This window comes from Protopterus annectens, chromosome 13.part0 (assembly GCF_019279795.1).
Source record: "Protopterus annectens isolate FY-2018-M chromosome 13.part0, PAN1.0, whole genome shotgun sequence".
Classification (NCBI taxonomy): Eukaryota; Metazoa; Chordata; order Ceratodontiformes; family Protopteridae; genus Protopterus; species Protopterus annectens.
The window spans coordinates 1,056,845,303-1,056,858,687 of NC_056747.1; positions in this window are offsets into that span (position 1 = coordinate 1,056,845,303).

Below are 13,385 nucleotides of genomic sequence, written 5' to 3' on the forward strand. Positions count from 1 at the left end.
GAGTTAGGAGATGGAGAACAACAGGAAGAAAACCAGCAACTCGGAAATTAATGAATGAATGTGGGATTACAAAGCATTACTCACATTTTTGAAAGATAGCTGAATAAGAAAACCTGGAAATATTGGGCTATTTTGACTTTGCTAAACTTGTAGGGGACTCCAAGGCACATGCCCTACATCATGTCATTAATGTCTGGAAGAACATTGAGGAGAGGGGAAGAGGAAAGAAAGAGGTAACTGTAAGTAAAACATTTTTTTTTCCTTAACAGTATATTTATAAAATGTGACATATACTTTATGTTATATAGTAAAGCTTTTTCAGGTATTTTTGTGTGTCATATAGATAAGTAAACAGATGCCCTTTTCTCCCCTTCTTTCTTCTTATTTAATTTTAAGAAATGTAAGTACTGTATTTTAAAAAGAGAAGAAAACTTGGACAAAAGCATGTTTAAGATAATAGGCTGTAATCCTGGTTGTTGAGGCGATGGAAGGGTTGTAAAAGTATACATATCATGATATAAACAAAACTGATCTACTTTTTCTTACTTTCACATAGGGGAATGACTAATTAGAGGCCCTTGGCTTGATCTAACAAGTTTTAAGTAGAAGCAAGTAAATAAAAGATCACTTCTTTAGCAAATAAAGGTTCACGGTGCAACACGAGAAGCTTGTAGCTGAAGGCAACTGTGCATCAGCACCTCATGTTGCTATGGAGAGAAGCTGATAGGCAATGAAAACATAATATTTTTTCTTTCAATGGCTAACAGGTAATATTTTCTGAAAGCTTTCAAGCTGTTTTCTGTATCTGCGAGAGGAATAAAGATAAGACAAAAACAGACAGTGCTTAGTATAAACAGAAGCATAGGCTGTACAATGATTCTTAGCATGGATAACCTTAACTACAGGTCAGTTATAGCCTATGAGTGTAGCTGTCAATCTGGGAAAATTGTTCCTATTAAGAGGGTTAAGCATCATTATTTAAAGATGTACATATTCTTGTGTGTTTGTATTAAGTTAATAGGTTATGGGGATTTTCTTAGGGTGTGTTTGTTTTATTGTTTTAAGGTTCTCATTAAAACAAAAAGTCTCGTAAGCTGTGACATAGGTTCAAATAGATATGACAAGAAACTACTGTATAAAAGATCAACCTGCCAAACAGTGTATGCATGTAGAACAAAAGCTGAAACTAGACAGTAAAAAAAACTGTTATACATAACAGGTGAGAATAATAAATTCATGTCATAATGCCAACATTTTCCATATTATCTTTTAACATGAATTGTCTCACAGGTATATACAAAGAAGAAACAGTAGTGACCTATTTTAAGTAATGCGGAGTGCAAATAGTTATGCTATAGGAGAGACATTTGGGAAGAACTGAGCATGTGAATTTGATAAAGAACGGATTTCAGGATAGTTATTCAGTGGAATAGCTAGGACAAAGGAAAGGGGGAGTACTTATATTAATTGCTAGAGGAGCTCCAATAATGATACAAGAGGAAAAAAGATAATAATGTTAAATTTGTAATAGTAAGTATGTCAAGGGAAGAGGATTACACTGGCATGTATTTATATACCACCTAAAACTGCTAAAGTAGAGCTTAAGAAAATTCTGGGAGAAATAATCAGCTTTCAGTAGGGAATATTACTTATAGGTGGAGACTGCAATTTGATTTGCAACAGTGAGGATATAGCTGGGGACCAAGAAGGGAAATATATAACAAAACAGTAGATTTTTGAAGAAATTAGTATGGAAGATGTGAATTCAGTAGCAGGAGCTCAGAGAGAATTTACATATTATTCCCCAAGGTACAAAAACTAGGATAGGCTAGGGAGAAACTAGATTTCCGAGAAACATTTGCATTTAAATAAAAGTTTTGTTATCCGTCCAATAACTATTTCAGATTATGTGCCAATAATAACTAAAATAAAAATGCAGGGTAATGAAATAAATATGAGACACTGGTGTTTCCCCACCTATCTATTAAGCAGAGAGCAAGTAAGGGAATGGGTAGTGGAAATGATATGGGTGTTATTAGGGAAAATAAGAAATTTCTTCAGAAAATATAGCTAGGGAGTAGGATAAAATAAAAGTGGATTTAAAAATAGGGTCGAAATAAACAAAAAAAATGTTGTTAAGAAGAAGAAAAATAATTATTTAGAGGGACTGACAATGGTTCAAGTATTGCAGTATAGGGGAATTTCACAGATCAAGAAGAGGTGCAACTGCAGAATGCTGAAGAGAAAATAAGGGACTACCTGAATAATATATATGAGTTTGGAAATATTACTGTTCAGCAAGTTTTTTGATAATAACTCCAGATCACAAAAGCTTTTAGAACAACGACTTAGACAACAGAATGTAGAAAGGGTTATTGCCAAGCTTAGGGAGTCTATAACAAGGAAAATAAGTAGAGATTAGAAATATTTTGGAAATGTTATGAAAATCTGTATAAAGCAGAGAAATGTGGAAGCCAAGAAAAGGTACAAATGGAAATATTTATGGAAGAATTAAATATACCAGGTTTGCACATTAATGAGGCTGAATTATTAATGGTTGAGATAGGAGGAGATGAGATGGAAATGGTGATGTATGGCCAGTCTGCAGGAGGGTCTCCAGGAGAAGATAATGTTCCTTTGAGGGTTTGGAAGCTTGGAGGGAAAAGGGTGATAAAGATCTGGAAGGTTTTGTTCAGCAGTGTTTTAAGGGGAAGTGAGACACCAGCATCCTGGGGGAAAGCTATGGTGGCTGTGAAACTTGGGAATAGTGGGGACCCATCAGATCTAGCTTCATGTAGACACATTTTATTTTATTATTTATTTATTTTACATTTGTTAACTGGGATAGTCCACTGGAACAGATCCATTTTCAGTGGAGGCCCGGGGAAAAAAACTCCACACATATGAATAACATGTAACAAAAAAACTACAAAGTTTACAAAGCATATTTAGATACAAAATGCAGTGAGTCTTAATTAATAGTAATATATTTATATTCTAGACCATGACTGTTGAGTGTTTATGTCTGTAGTGGTTGGTGGAGTTGCTGAAATTGATAGGTATGGATCGGTGTGGTTTTGTGGAGGGGGGCAAAAGTTTGACAACATTAATGGAGAAATGATGATCCATGGGGGAGGTGAAGTGGGGGGTGCCACTGTTGTTGGTGGGTCTTGGTGCAGAGAGGGCATTTGACAGAATGGACAGGGATTTTCTGAATGGGGCAAAGGAAGGATTTGCATTCCCTGACACAATAGTGAGGCTAGTTAGGAAGATATATGAGGAATCAGAGGCAAAGATTAAGGTGGGGGGTCCTGTCTGATGTGGGTTCTTTTTGAATGGGTAGTTCAGCAGGGGTGTCCTCTTTCTCCTTTGTTCTTTGCATTGTATCCAGTACCACTGGCAGAGAAAGTGGGGGACTCAGAGATTAAAGGATATAGTTGGTGTGGTAGTCAAAAAATTTGGCTTTGTTTTATGATGATATTGCTTTGTTCCTGGTGAAACTAGAGGAGGACATCTCAGTGTTGTGGAGATAGGGCTGAAAGTTGCTAGAGATGACTGGTGGGGGAACCAAGGTGTTGGGAGCAGGTGATTTTAGAGGGAGGGCAGGTGGAATGGGAGGATGCCAGGAGTACATTTGGACTGAGGGTTGGAGACTGTCTTCCCTGTCCAGGACTGGTGTCAGAGAATAGTATAGGTGGGAAGAGGGGAATGCAGGGATCCTTGGTGAAGGAATTGCACTGGTAGAGTTTTTGGTGGAATACAGAACAGAGGCTGCTGCTGGGGAAGGGATGATTGGTAGGGTGTATGGAATATTGCAGGATAATTGTGGGGGTCAATCGAAAGAGACTGGGGAGGATTGGGAGAAGAGATTGGATGGGCATTTCACAGAGAGATGGTGGGAGAATATATGTGTGGCTCCCAAGTGCGCAACAGAGTCTGGAGTATTTGGAATGTTTGCCTGGAGGTGTTGGCATATGTATTTTTATTCCCCAAGAGGACTCCAAAGAATATTTCCATGGGTGGAATGCAGATCTTGGAGGTGTGATGGGGAGGAAGGAGGTAGTTGGGAGCATGTTTTTTGGGAGTGTGATGAGTTGTTTAAAAATTCCCTGTAGAATACTCTATCAGAAATACTGGGTAAGCAAATTAATGTTTGTTTGTGTCTTTCGGCTTTTCCCGGTTAGGGGTCACCACAGCGGAACTCCGGTCCGCTAATGATTGGCAGTAGAGTTTTACGTGCCGGCTTGCTGGGCCTAACACACAACCTTCAATGGAGGAACACCCGTTCACGCATGTTGCCACACAGAAGATGCTCTAACTGAGGATCGAACGGGCAACGTCTAACTGTGAGGCGACAACGCTACCGCAGCACTAAGCAAATTAATGTATCTAAGGAAATAATTTTCTGCGCTGTGATACAGAATCTGAATTACCTAGATATAGTAATGCCTTGCTGAGTTTAGTCTGGTAGCTGCCAAAAAGCAATTACTAGAAAATGGAAATCAAAGTCTAAACCAACCATATTAAAAGTAGTGAATATAGTAAAAGAGATAAAAGAAGTGGAAGTGTGATCTCTAGAAAAGGGTAGGAGCAAGTTACATAGAACAAATGGGAATTGTGGGAACAATGCAAGTAAAATAATGTTCTGGAGGAGGAATGAGGTTTAAGAGAAGGCAGAAATTGAATTAGCTATGTGATCTTTAATTGCCAGTGACTGTATAGAAGATTATATGTAATGTATAATGTTTGCAACTGAAAATATGTCAATATGGTTTGTTTTTATTTATATAAATGTATGATTGCCTGTGTCGTAAGTGCTAATTCAATAAAGGGTTTTTTTTGTTTAAAAAATATATAATCCTTAAGTAAGTCTGGTCTTGCCTCTTGGATCTTCAGGGCAAGTTGCAATTCACCTCATCTCAACCTCTAGTTGAGGAATGAACTGCCCGATTCTAGCTCACCAAGCTATTTTCTTTTATACAGCATTAAATGGTAATCAGTGCCTTGTTAACTGTCTAACACAGACAGTCTATCTCTAACTACCATGAGAATTCTCCTATACTCCATCTTGCAGCACATATTAAAAAAAAAATACCCCTCTTAAAATAAAAGTGTTAGAACTATTCCCCCAACACAAAACAAGGTGTTTAGATTCATAACAGTATGTTGTAGACCTTCAACAACCCATCAAAATTTCTTTTGACTAGGATGAATCTGTGAGTCAGTAAATATTGAAAGGGTGGAGAGATACTGTCCACTGACACAGCTTCTTACTGCCATCAGTTTGCCTACTCAGCTATTCAATGAGGTATGATCTGTTACCAAACTGAAGTGCCTGCCTAACAAGACATAGAAGGCTGGGTTTCAGTAACATCCACCCTGGTTGGTTAGTAGCTGGCATGCTGTCCAAACCCTCTCTTTATCCCCAGGTATTTGTCTACCCTGAATGTCTGTTTTTATGCATCTTATGTGTCTCATTTCTAGTGTGTACTAGTACAACTCTATTGATCTCTACGGTTTCATCTTTTTTGTCTGTCTGCCCCTGCTGCCTACCATCCCCTAGCTTTCCTCACACGAATCTCTTTCATTCTTCATATCCTCTGTCTCTCTGTATGTACATACACACAAATATATATATATATATATATATATATATATATATATATATATATATATATATATATATATATATATGTGTGTGTGTGTGTGTGTGTGTGTGTGTGTGTGTGTGTGTGTGTGTGTGTGTGTGTACATATGTGAGTAAAATGGGAAACCTACTCCTACAAAAATATTGTTCCTTCATCCTCTGTAGCTACATTTTTCTTGCTTTCCTTTATGCTTTCCTTTATGTGTACATCTGCTTATTGTATACCTTCTTTCCTGTTTCCTGTATTCCCCTTTCTACCCCTTTAATGTAACATATAAGGTATACAGCTTACTGAGTACCAGTTACCAGGCCTTTAGCATATGCTATATATTGGTATGCAGCATCTACTAACAGCCTGCGGTAGCAGATACTGACTTGTGCTACCTCCTGTGTACTTGATACACAGTCTCATGAGCTCACATAATATGCTAAGAAATCTCTGTCTTGCTTGACTGCAAAGCTGTTCCTTGGCAACACTCACCTGTGGTTATAACTTCTACATCCTGCTCCATATGTTTGCCCCAAATGCAGCCACCTGCTTACCTGAGCAACATGTTCCTACTTAGTTATTATGTCTACTTTACCATAGACTCCCTCTTATCTGGTCTCACTGGGACTGGACCTTAGGCTGGATAAATGAATGGCTGGTTAATCCAAAAAAAGCATACAAAATAGCATTTATAGGTTGTAAATCAGATTAAAATTATGAATATATGTTGCACTGATTAGCAGTGCTCTTATTTAACTTTACTTTACTTTCTGGATGAAGTAATATGTTGTCACTGAGTACAGTGCATTGTATTTTTCCTAGAATTGGCAAGAGAAATTTGATTCATGAAAAAAAATCTTGACGAAAGTATAGCCGCTTAAAGAGCAGTCCAGTTAATGGTAGGCTGGATAAGAGGGAGTCTGCTTTACTCAGTAGTGCAAGGATTGCACAGCCTCTCAGTGCATCTCTATGAATCCTGGATAAGGTTGTTTTGTGGGTGTCAGTGTGTATGTTTCGTGTGTACAGTGTATAAACTTTTACACTAGTTTATAGTATGCAATGTGAATGTTGCAAGTGTGTGCATGCATCTGACTGTACGTGCTGCATGTCTGTGTGTGTGTGTGTGTGTGTGTGTGTGTGTGTGTGTGTGTGTGTGTACATATATATATATATATATATATATATATATATATATATATATATATATATATATATATATATTGAGAGAGAGAGAGAGAGAAGAGAGATATGCTATTATTCATTGATTTCCAGAAACATCGATGTATGTTACGTTGGAGTCTGCCAGTCAAAACCTACAGTAATTGAAAACACAAATGGTCGAAACTCACCCAGTCTAAAAACAAAAACTTTCCTTTTTCAATTGGCCATCTAATAAGAAACAAAAAAACTTAATAGTACACACAGACATAATATGGCCAACTAATAAAAAAATAAATAAATAAATAACAGACATTCAGACATAATTTGTCCGATTAATGGTACTGTTAGGAAAAAGGTTTTGGTCAGATGTTTAGATCTCGGATTGTGGCAGTAGCAGGTTCTACATATTCCCTTGGATTAAATAATGCTTACACTAAGTGTACACTAAATGTACGCCATTCTGAGTTAACAGACAACACAGACATAACTAGTCACAACTTCTTCCTCCTAATTTTAATTTTCCTACTGATTATCTTGCAGCTCTAAATATTGACAGAGATTCGGAAAGGTTACCACAAAGTGTAAGACTACATGTGCACTTAGTGTAATCTTTCTGACTGACTAGAAAGCATTAAAAATGTGGTAGGGATGTTCTTGAATACATATCGTGTACACTTACTATGGGCTTTATTGAATCTGTCCATTTGTCTTATCAAAAACCCTTCCCCTAACAGTGCCACAACATAAGATGAACTCAGACACACACATAGCACATAAACAAACACCCATACACAGTGCTAAATCTATCATCTTACCTAGCCCTTACTCTAACACCAACCCAGAAACATTTGCACAGTCAATCAAAAACATTCACACACACACACACACACACACACACACACACACACACACACACACACACACACACACCACCACTCAATCTATCCCATTACCTAGCTGTTATTCTAACCATAATCAACAAAGCCCCATTTATTAGCCCACAAGCACAGCTTAAACATCACAAAAACATTAAATTGCCCGACATTCAACATCTTCTGATGTTGATAAAAGGAATGTTTCATTTAAAGTTATAGCAGTATACTTTGTTGATAAAATATACACTTAACAAAATACACTGCAACTGTATAGCTATACATATATATATATATATATATATATATATATATATATATATATATATATATATACATATATGTAGTATACACATACAAATATATACATATTCGTTTATGCAATATAACACACACACACGCACACACATATACTATCTAATATGCATTTATGTGTGTGTGTGTGTGTGTGTGTGTGTGTGTGTGTGTGTGTGTGTGTGTGTATATATATATATATATATATATATATATATATCTACATTGTTTGTTCAAAAATACGTTACATCGAACAAACAAAGTAGATACCCACTTCAGCGAAAGTACATTTCAACGAAAGTGCACTTTTGCTGAAGCCTAGTAATTGGCTGACTAAAAAAAAAAATACAGAAAACATGTTTTGATGTGCCCCCAACTCCCCCCACTTAAATATACCAAAATATACCAACTCCGAGATAGCAATACAGCGAGGAAAAGGGAATATTCCCATTCCGCGCTGTATTGTGATCTCCGTACTTCGTTTTCAAAGTTTGGGTACTTCGAACAACTGGGCTCGACCTAGTCTCATACAAACGAGGTAAACCCATATATATATATATATATATATATATATATATATATATATATATATATATATATAGTTCCTCTTTATACTCTCGAAATACTGAAATCTCAAATTTCAGTATCCCGAGACCATAAAGGCAAATTTTTAAAATAGCAAAAGTGCATAATTGCAAATTTGAATATCTCGAATTCGCAGTTATGGCTTTACGCTTCGTTACGGCCGGTGTTTTCTGTGGATGGTGTACGGTGCTGTGTGTGGATTTAGGTGAGATTTAAGGTAAGTGAGTGTTTTGTAAGGGTTTTGGGTGGAAGTTTGAATGTATGTGAGTGTGTTTGTAAGTTGTACATGGGGGTTGGGGTAGGCAGGTGAAAGTATGAGTGTGTAAGTGTTGGATGTGTTGGTGTTTGTATATGTGTGATGTGTGTGTCTGTGTACAAGGGACTGTGGAATGTCTGGGTGTGAGTTTGCTGTCTTTTCCTGTTTGTGCGATTTCAAAGTTAGTATGTATAAGTAGGGGGTGTGTAGGTGATGCAGCCCCCCACATGGGGGGTGCAAAGTGGCTTTCCTCCCTGCTTATATGTAGTGTAGGTGTGTTAATTTGTGTTGTTGTGTTTGTGTATGTAGTGTAGGTAGGATAGTGTATGTGTTGTGTGGTGTGTGTTGTGTATATATTCGTGATTTTGTATTACACAGTTTGGGGTTTTTAGGATTTTGAATGTTCGCCTTTATAATTTTGAGATACTGAAATTCGAGATTTCAGTATTTTAGGATTATAAAGGGGAACTATATATATATATATATATATATATATATATATATATATATATATATATATATATATATATATATATATACACACACACACACACACACACACACACACACACACTTTTTTTTTTTTTTTTTTTGCTGCGTAGTAACAGTGGCTATTTAGTACAGGATGAAATGATAGAGTACAGCATGAATTGTTAAATCATAAGATTTCAGGTGAAGTGGTTGAGCAATCCAATAACCCATACTAAATGGATACTGTTTCTATACAATGGCAAACCTGCCCAGAACTTTACATTATGGTGTCTACTGCTCACTGTTTTAGAAAAACTGAAAACTGTCCCATGGATTCATAAACCCAATATCTGCAATTGCAACCAAACCAGCACTGTTGATATTGAATGAGTGACAAGCAGCAATGCTAATCATATACGCATGCAGCCAGGCCAGTTTGCATGACAAACAGCCTTTCACTGTCTCCCCAGCACAGGCCTGAGCTAGATCGTTGTAAAGCATCTTCCAGCCACATCAAAATACAAGCAAGTGAGGTAAACAATGTTGTTGCACAAGCACCCCCAGTAGTGAATGCCAGTGTGTGTTCACAGTTACACAATGGTGATGTGATCGCCAACAAACATATGTATGGAGAAATGTGGAATGCAAAGGAAAGTACCTCCGATTGCTGAGGATGAAGTAGAGGTCACACTGTAGTAACAGAATCCACAGACATAGGCAACATAAAGTCCTAAAGATGTTGTGGAAGAAAACAAGTGCTGGAAAAGCAAAGCAAAGAAGGGGCTATGACAATTTGTCCATTTTGAAGAATATGAATATAGAGCAGGGATGCAATAATATAATGTGATGTACCAACATCTGCTAATCCTGACATCAGAATATTAGCAGTGGACCTGTATTATACTCTGAATGTCATTAAAAAAGAAGTGTATGTTATCATGAAAGAAGTCTATCCAGCAACTTAGTCCACATGCCAATATAGACACATAATACTGGCAAAGGGAACCACCACAGCAGTCAGAGTGCAAGGAGTAATAAAACACATCAGGGAAATGTAGCACATATGCAGAGGGCAAAAGAGTACAAAATAATCATCAAGGGAACTGAATGTGTAACTTCCACCCTTGAATAGTTTATAGCAGTACATTAGCAAGGGAGCCACTGCAGTTATTAGAGTGGAAGGGGGACATAAACCACATAATTTGGAAATGTAGTACATGTGCAGACTGTAATAAGAAAAGTTATAAAACAACATATAGCCCCCCAGGGGATTTGAAACCCCAAACAGTATACTGACACAGTAAGAACATATTTCTCAACTGCCCAGATTTTGCCTCATATTTTTGGTCTCTTCATAAAATTTTTCATTTTCCTGACAAATCACTGAGGATTGAAGTCACTAAATAATGACATTTATTTGAGTTTCAGACTTCATATCCTTCAGAAAATGCATGGTAACACAAATCCTGTTATTCTACCAACTTTATAAGTTTATAACTGCAAGATTTAAACTCTTTCCATATTTTTTTGGCCTTTGTTTTAAAACCTCACGTATTGAGTGGAACAAATAAAGAACGTAAATCCATAATAATAAAATAATAAACAATATAATATGTTTATGTAAAGAATATGCAGTACAATCACTTTATTATATCAATTTACTTTCTTAATTTGTTCCACTTAATACGTGAGGTTTTAATAGGATTCATTTATGATATATCTAACTGATTGATTGTTTTAAGTGTATATAAAGGGAGGGAAATACAGAAGATGTATAGGATCTGATGAAATCCCAACATTTCAGGGAGGAAAAACACAGTGATAAAGTTAAGTGTTTAATAGTTGTTATAAGTTTAATTTGAATTTCATTAAAGTTTCACAGATTTTATGGACATTGACGGTGGTGTTTTTTCCTGCACCTCTACAATGCTTATATTTTTGGTTTATAGTAAGGAAAACTTAACAATGACCATTACTAAAGGACATACAACAATGAGGGAATCAAAACCCATACCCTACTGTAGTGACAATTTACTCATCAATGACTAACTGCTACATACATACAATATGCTTACTCTTATTACTTAAATACATTGTAAGTACTTAATGTAAGGTATGGCTTACTTGCCAGACTGCTGCAACTTAGACCTCAATGGAATTGAACCCTTGCCCCCAACTGATATTCTGAAAACCACCATATTAGCAAGTGATGCCACAGAAAAAATATAATAAGATTGTAAGAAAATATATTTCAAGAGAATGAAGACTATAAAATGTATACTATACACAATATATAATATGCAGGGACTCACAGTTCCACCCCTAAGTTATTGACAATGGACAAATCACATTATGAAAACAAAGACATATGCTGCAGTGCAGCTCTTGGTGTCATGTCTCTATTACCTGTTGTCACACATCGGTGGTCATTTTAGTTGCATGAAGGATGGCAAGGTTTTAGCATGTTCCAAGGATATTTCTCTGTTTTTGCACCAGGACAAAACAATGTCAATATTCTACGCTACTTAAGGACAGTGAAGCTGCTCTCTGACAACTGTAGCACAAATGATTCCACAGATAGATTATTTCTCTTGTGAAAGCCTTTTTTGGCTATTTATGTGGTATGACAATATTTGTCTGATAACAGTATAGGCTGTAATGCTTACTGAAAAAAAGATGAAAAAAGCAGCAAATACTTGGGATGACAAAAGGTAATGAGCAAAGGACTGTACAGGATGGAGGTGGCTGAAGAAAAAGATAGACTTCAATGCCTATGAACCTATGATTTTCACATAGATATTACACATATCAATGCACTAGTAGGGACAGCCACTGAAGCTGTATGACTGTTATGGGTTCATTAAGAAGACATATATATGTGAAATGCTGCAGTTTTGCAGAGTCATTAACAAACAGTGTTAAACAACCATTCATTTAATTATACTTTGCCATGTGTGTTTGAACCAGGTAGGAGGTTGGGCATGGGAATATTGAACAGAGATTGAAGGGGGAAGGACAAAAAAAGCTGCATGCCAGTTGAGCTAAGTAGGATTGAGCAGAATGGACTCCAGTTAGGGGCATATCTAGCAACTGTTTCACTCAAGAGTTATGGATGAAACCATTTTACAGTTTGATTTAACAGTGCCAAACACCATGACAGAATGTACTTAGTGCTAATATGCATGTTTCTTTTTAAGGGATGGGATTACACAATCAGCAAGACAAAATTATTACATCTACATGGCTTTCAAACCATCCTTGTGTCAGTCTCTGTTTCCAAAGCAGAGCACTGGCCGGGTATACTGCAGAATCAGATATAGGAATGTGCTTTTTAAAACACATATCAGAATAACAGAACATAAAATAGAAAGGAAAGAGAAATGCAAATAACCACATTTGAACCTATGCCTGTGTTACTGATATTCCCTGAACCACAGCATTAGCCAGGTATGCTATCAAAGCACTTACAGGAAAGACTTAAAAAAATAAAATAAAACATTGCAGAGGAATGGCATACATTTCTATGCTAACATCATAATATTATATGGAAATGTCCCTCCCTCAGTGGAGTAGAACCCTGCATCCAGTGCTCTAAGCACCGACTCATCATATCATGCATATGCTGAGCCACAGAGGCCTTCACATGGAAGGTAGTGACTTTATCATAGTTCACTATAGGTCATTAACTGTATAAGACTAAAAAAATGAGCAGTAGTAAACAGCATACAACAGTCGGGTTAAAACCTGCTCCCTAATTTATTGACAATGTACACATCAATGACAAACTTTTAAATACACATAATATGCTTATCTATTCCATGCATATATTCTACACACTTACTGCAAGGTTTGGATTGATTGTGAGAGTTCTACAATGTAGACATCAATAGATTTAAACCCCTGCCTGCCTCATGTCGTCTTGATGTGTGTACTAGCTACTGATACCACACAAGAAGTTATACAACAGTTGTTAGAAAGCACACATATGACGGAACATTATCAACAATGTGTAAGACTGAAAAATAGCAGTGTTAAACAGATTACAGCACTCAAGGTAACAAAACCCTCCACCCAACTTATATATCCCTGTTAAACTGTCACATCCAAGTA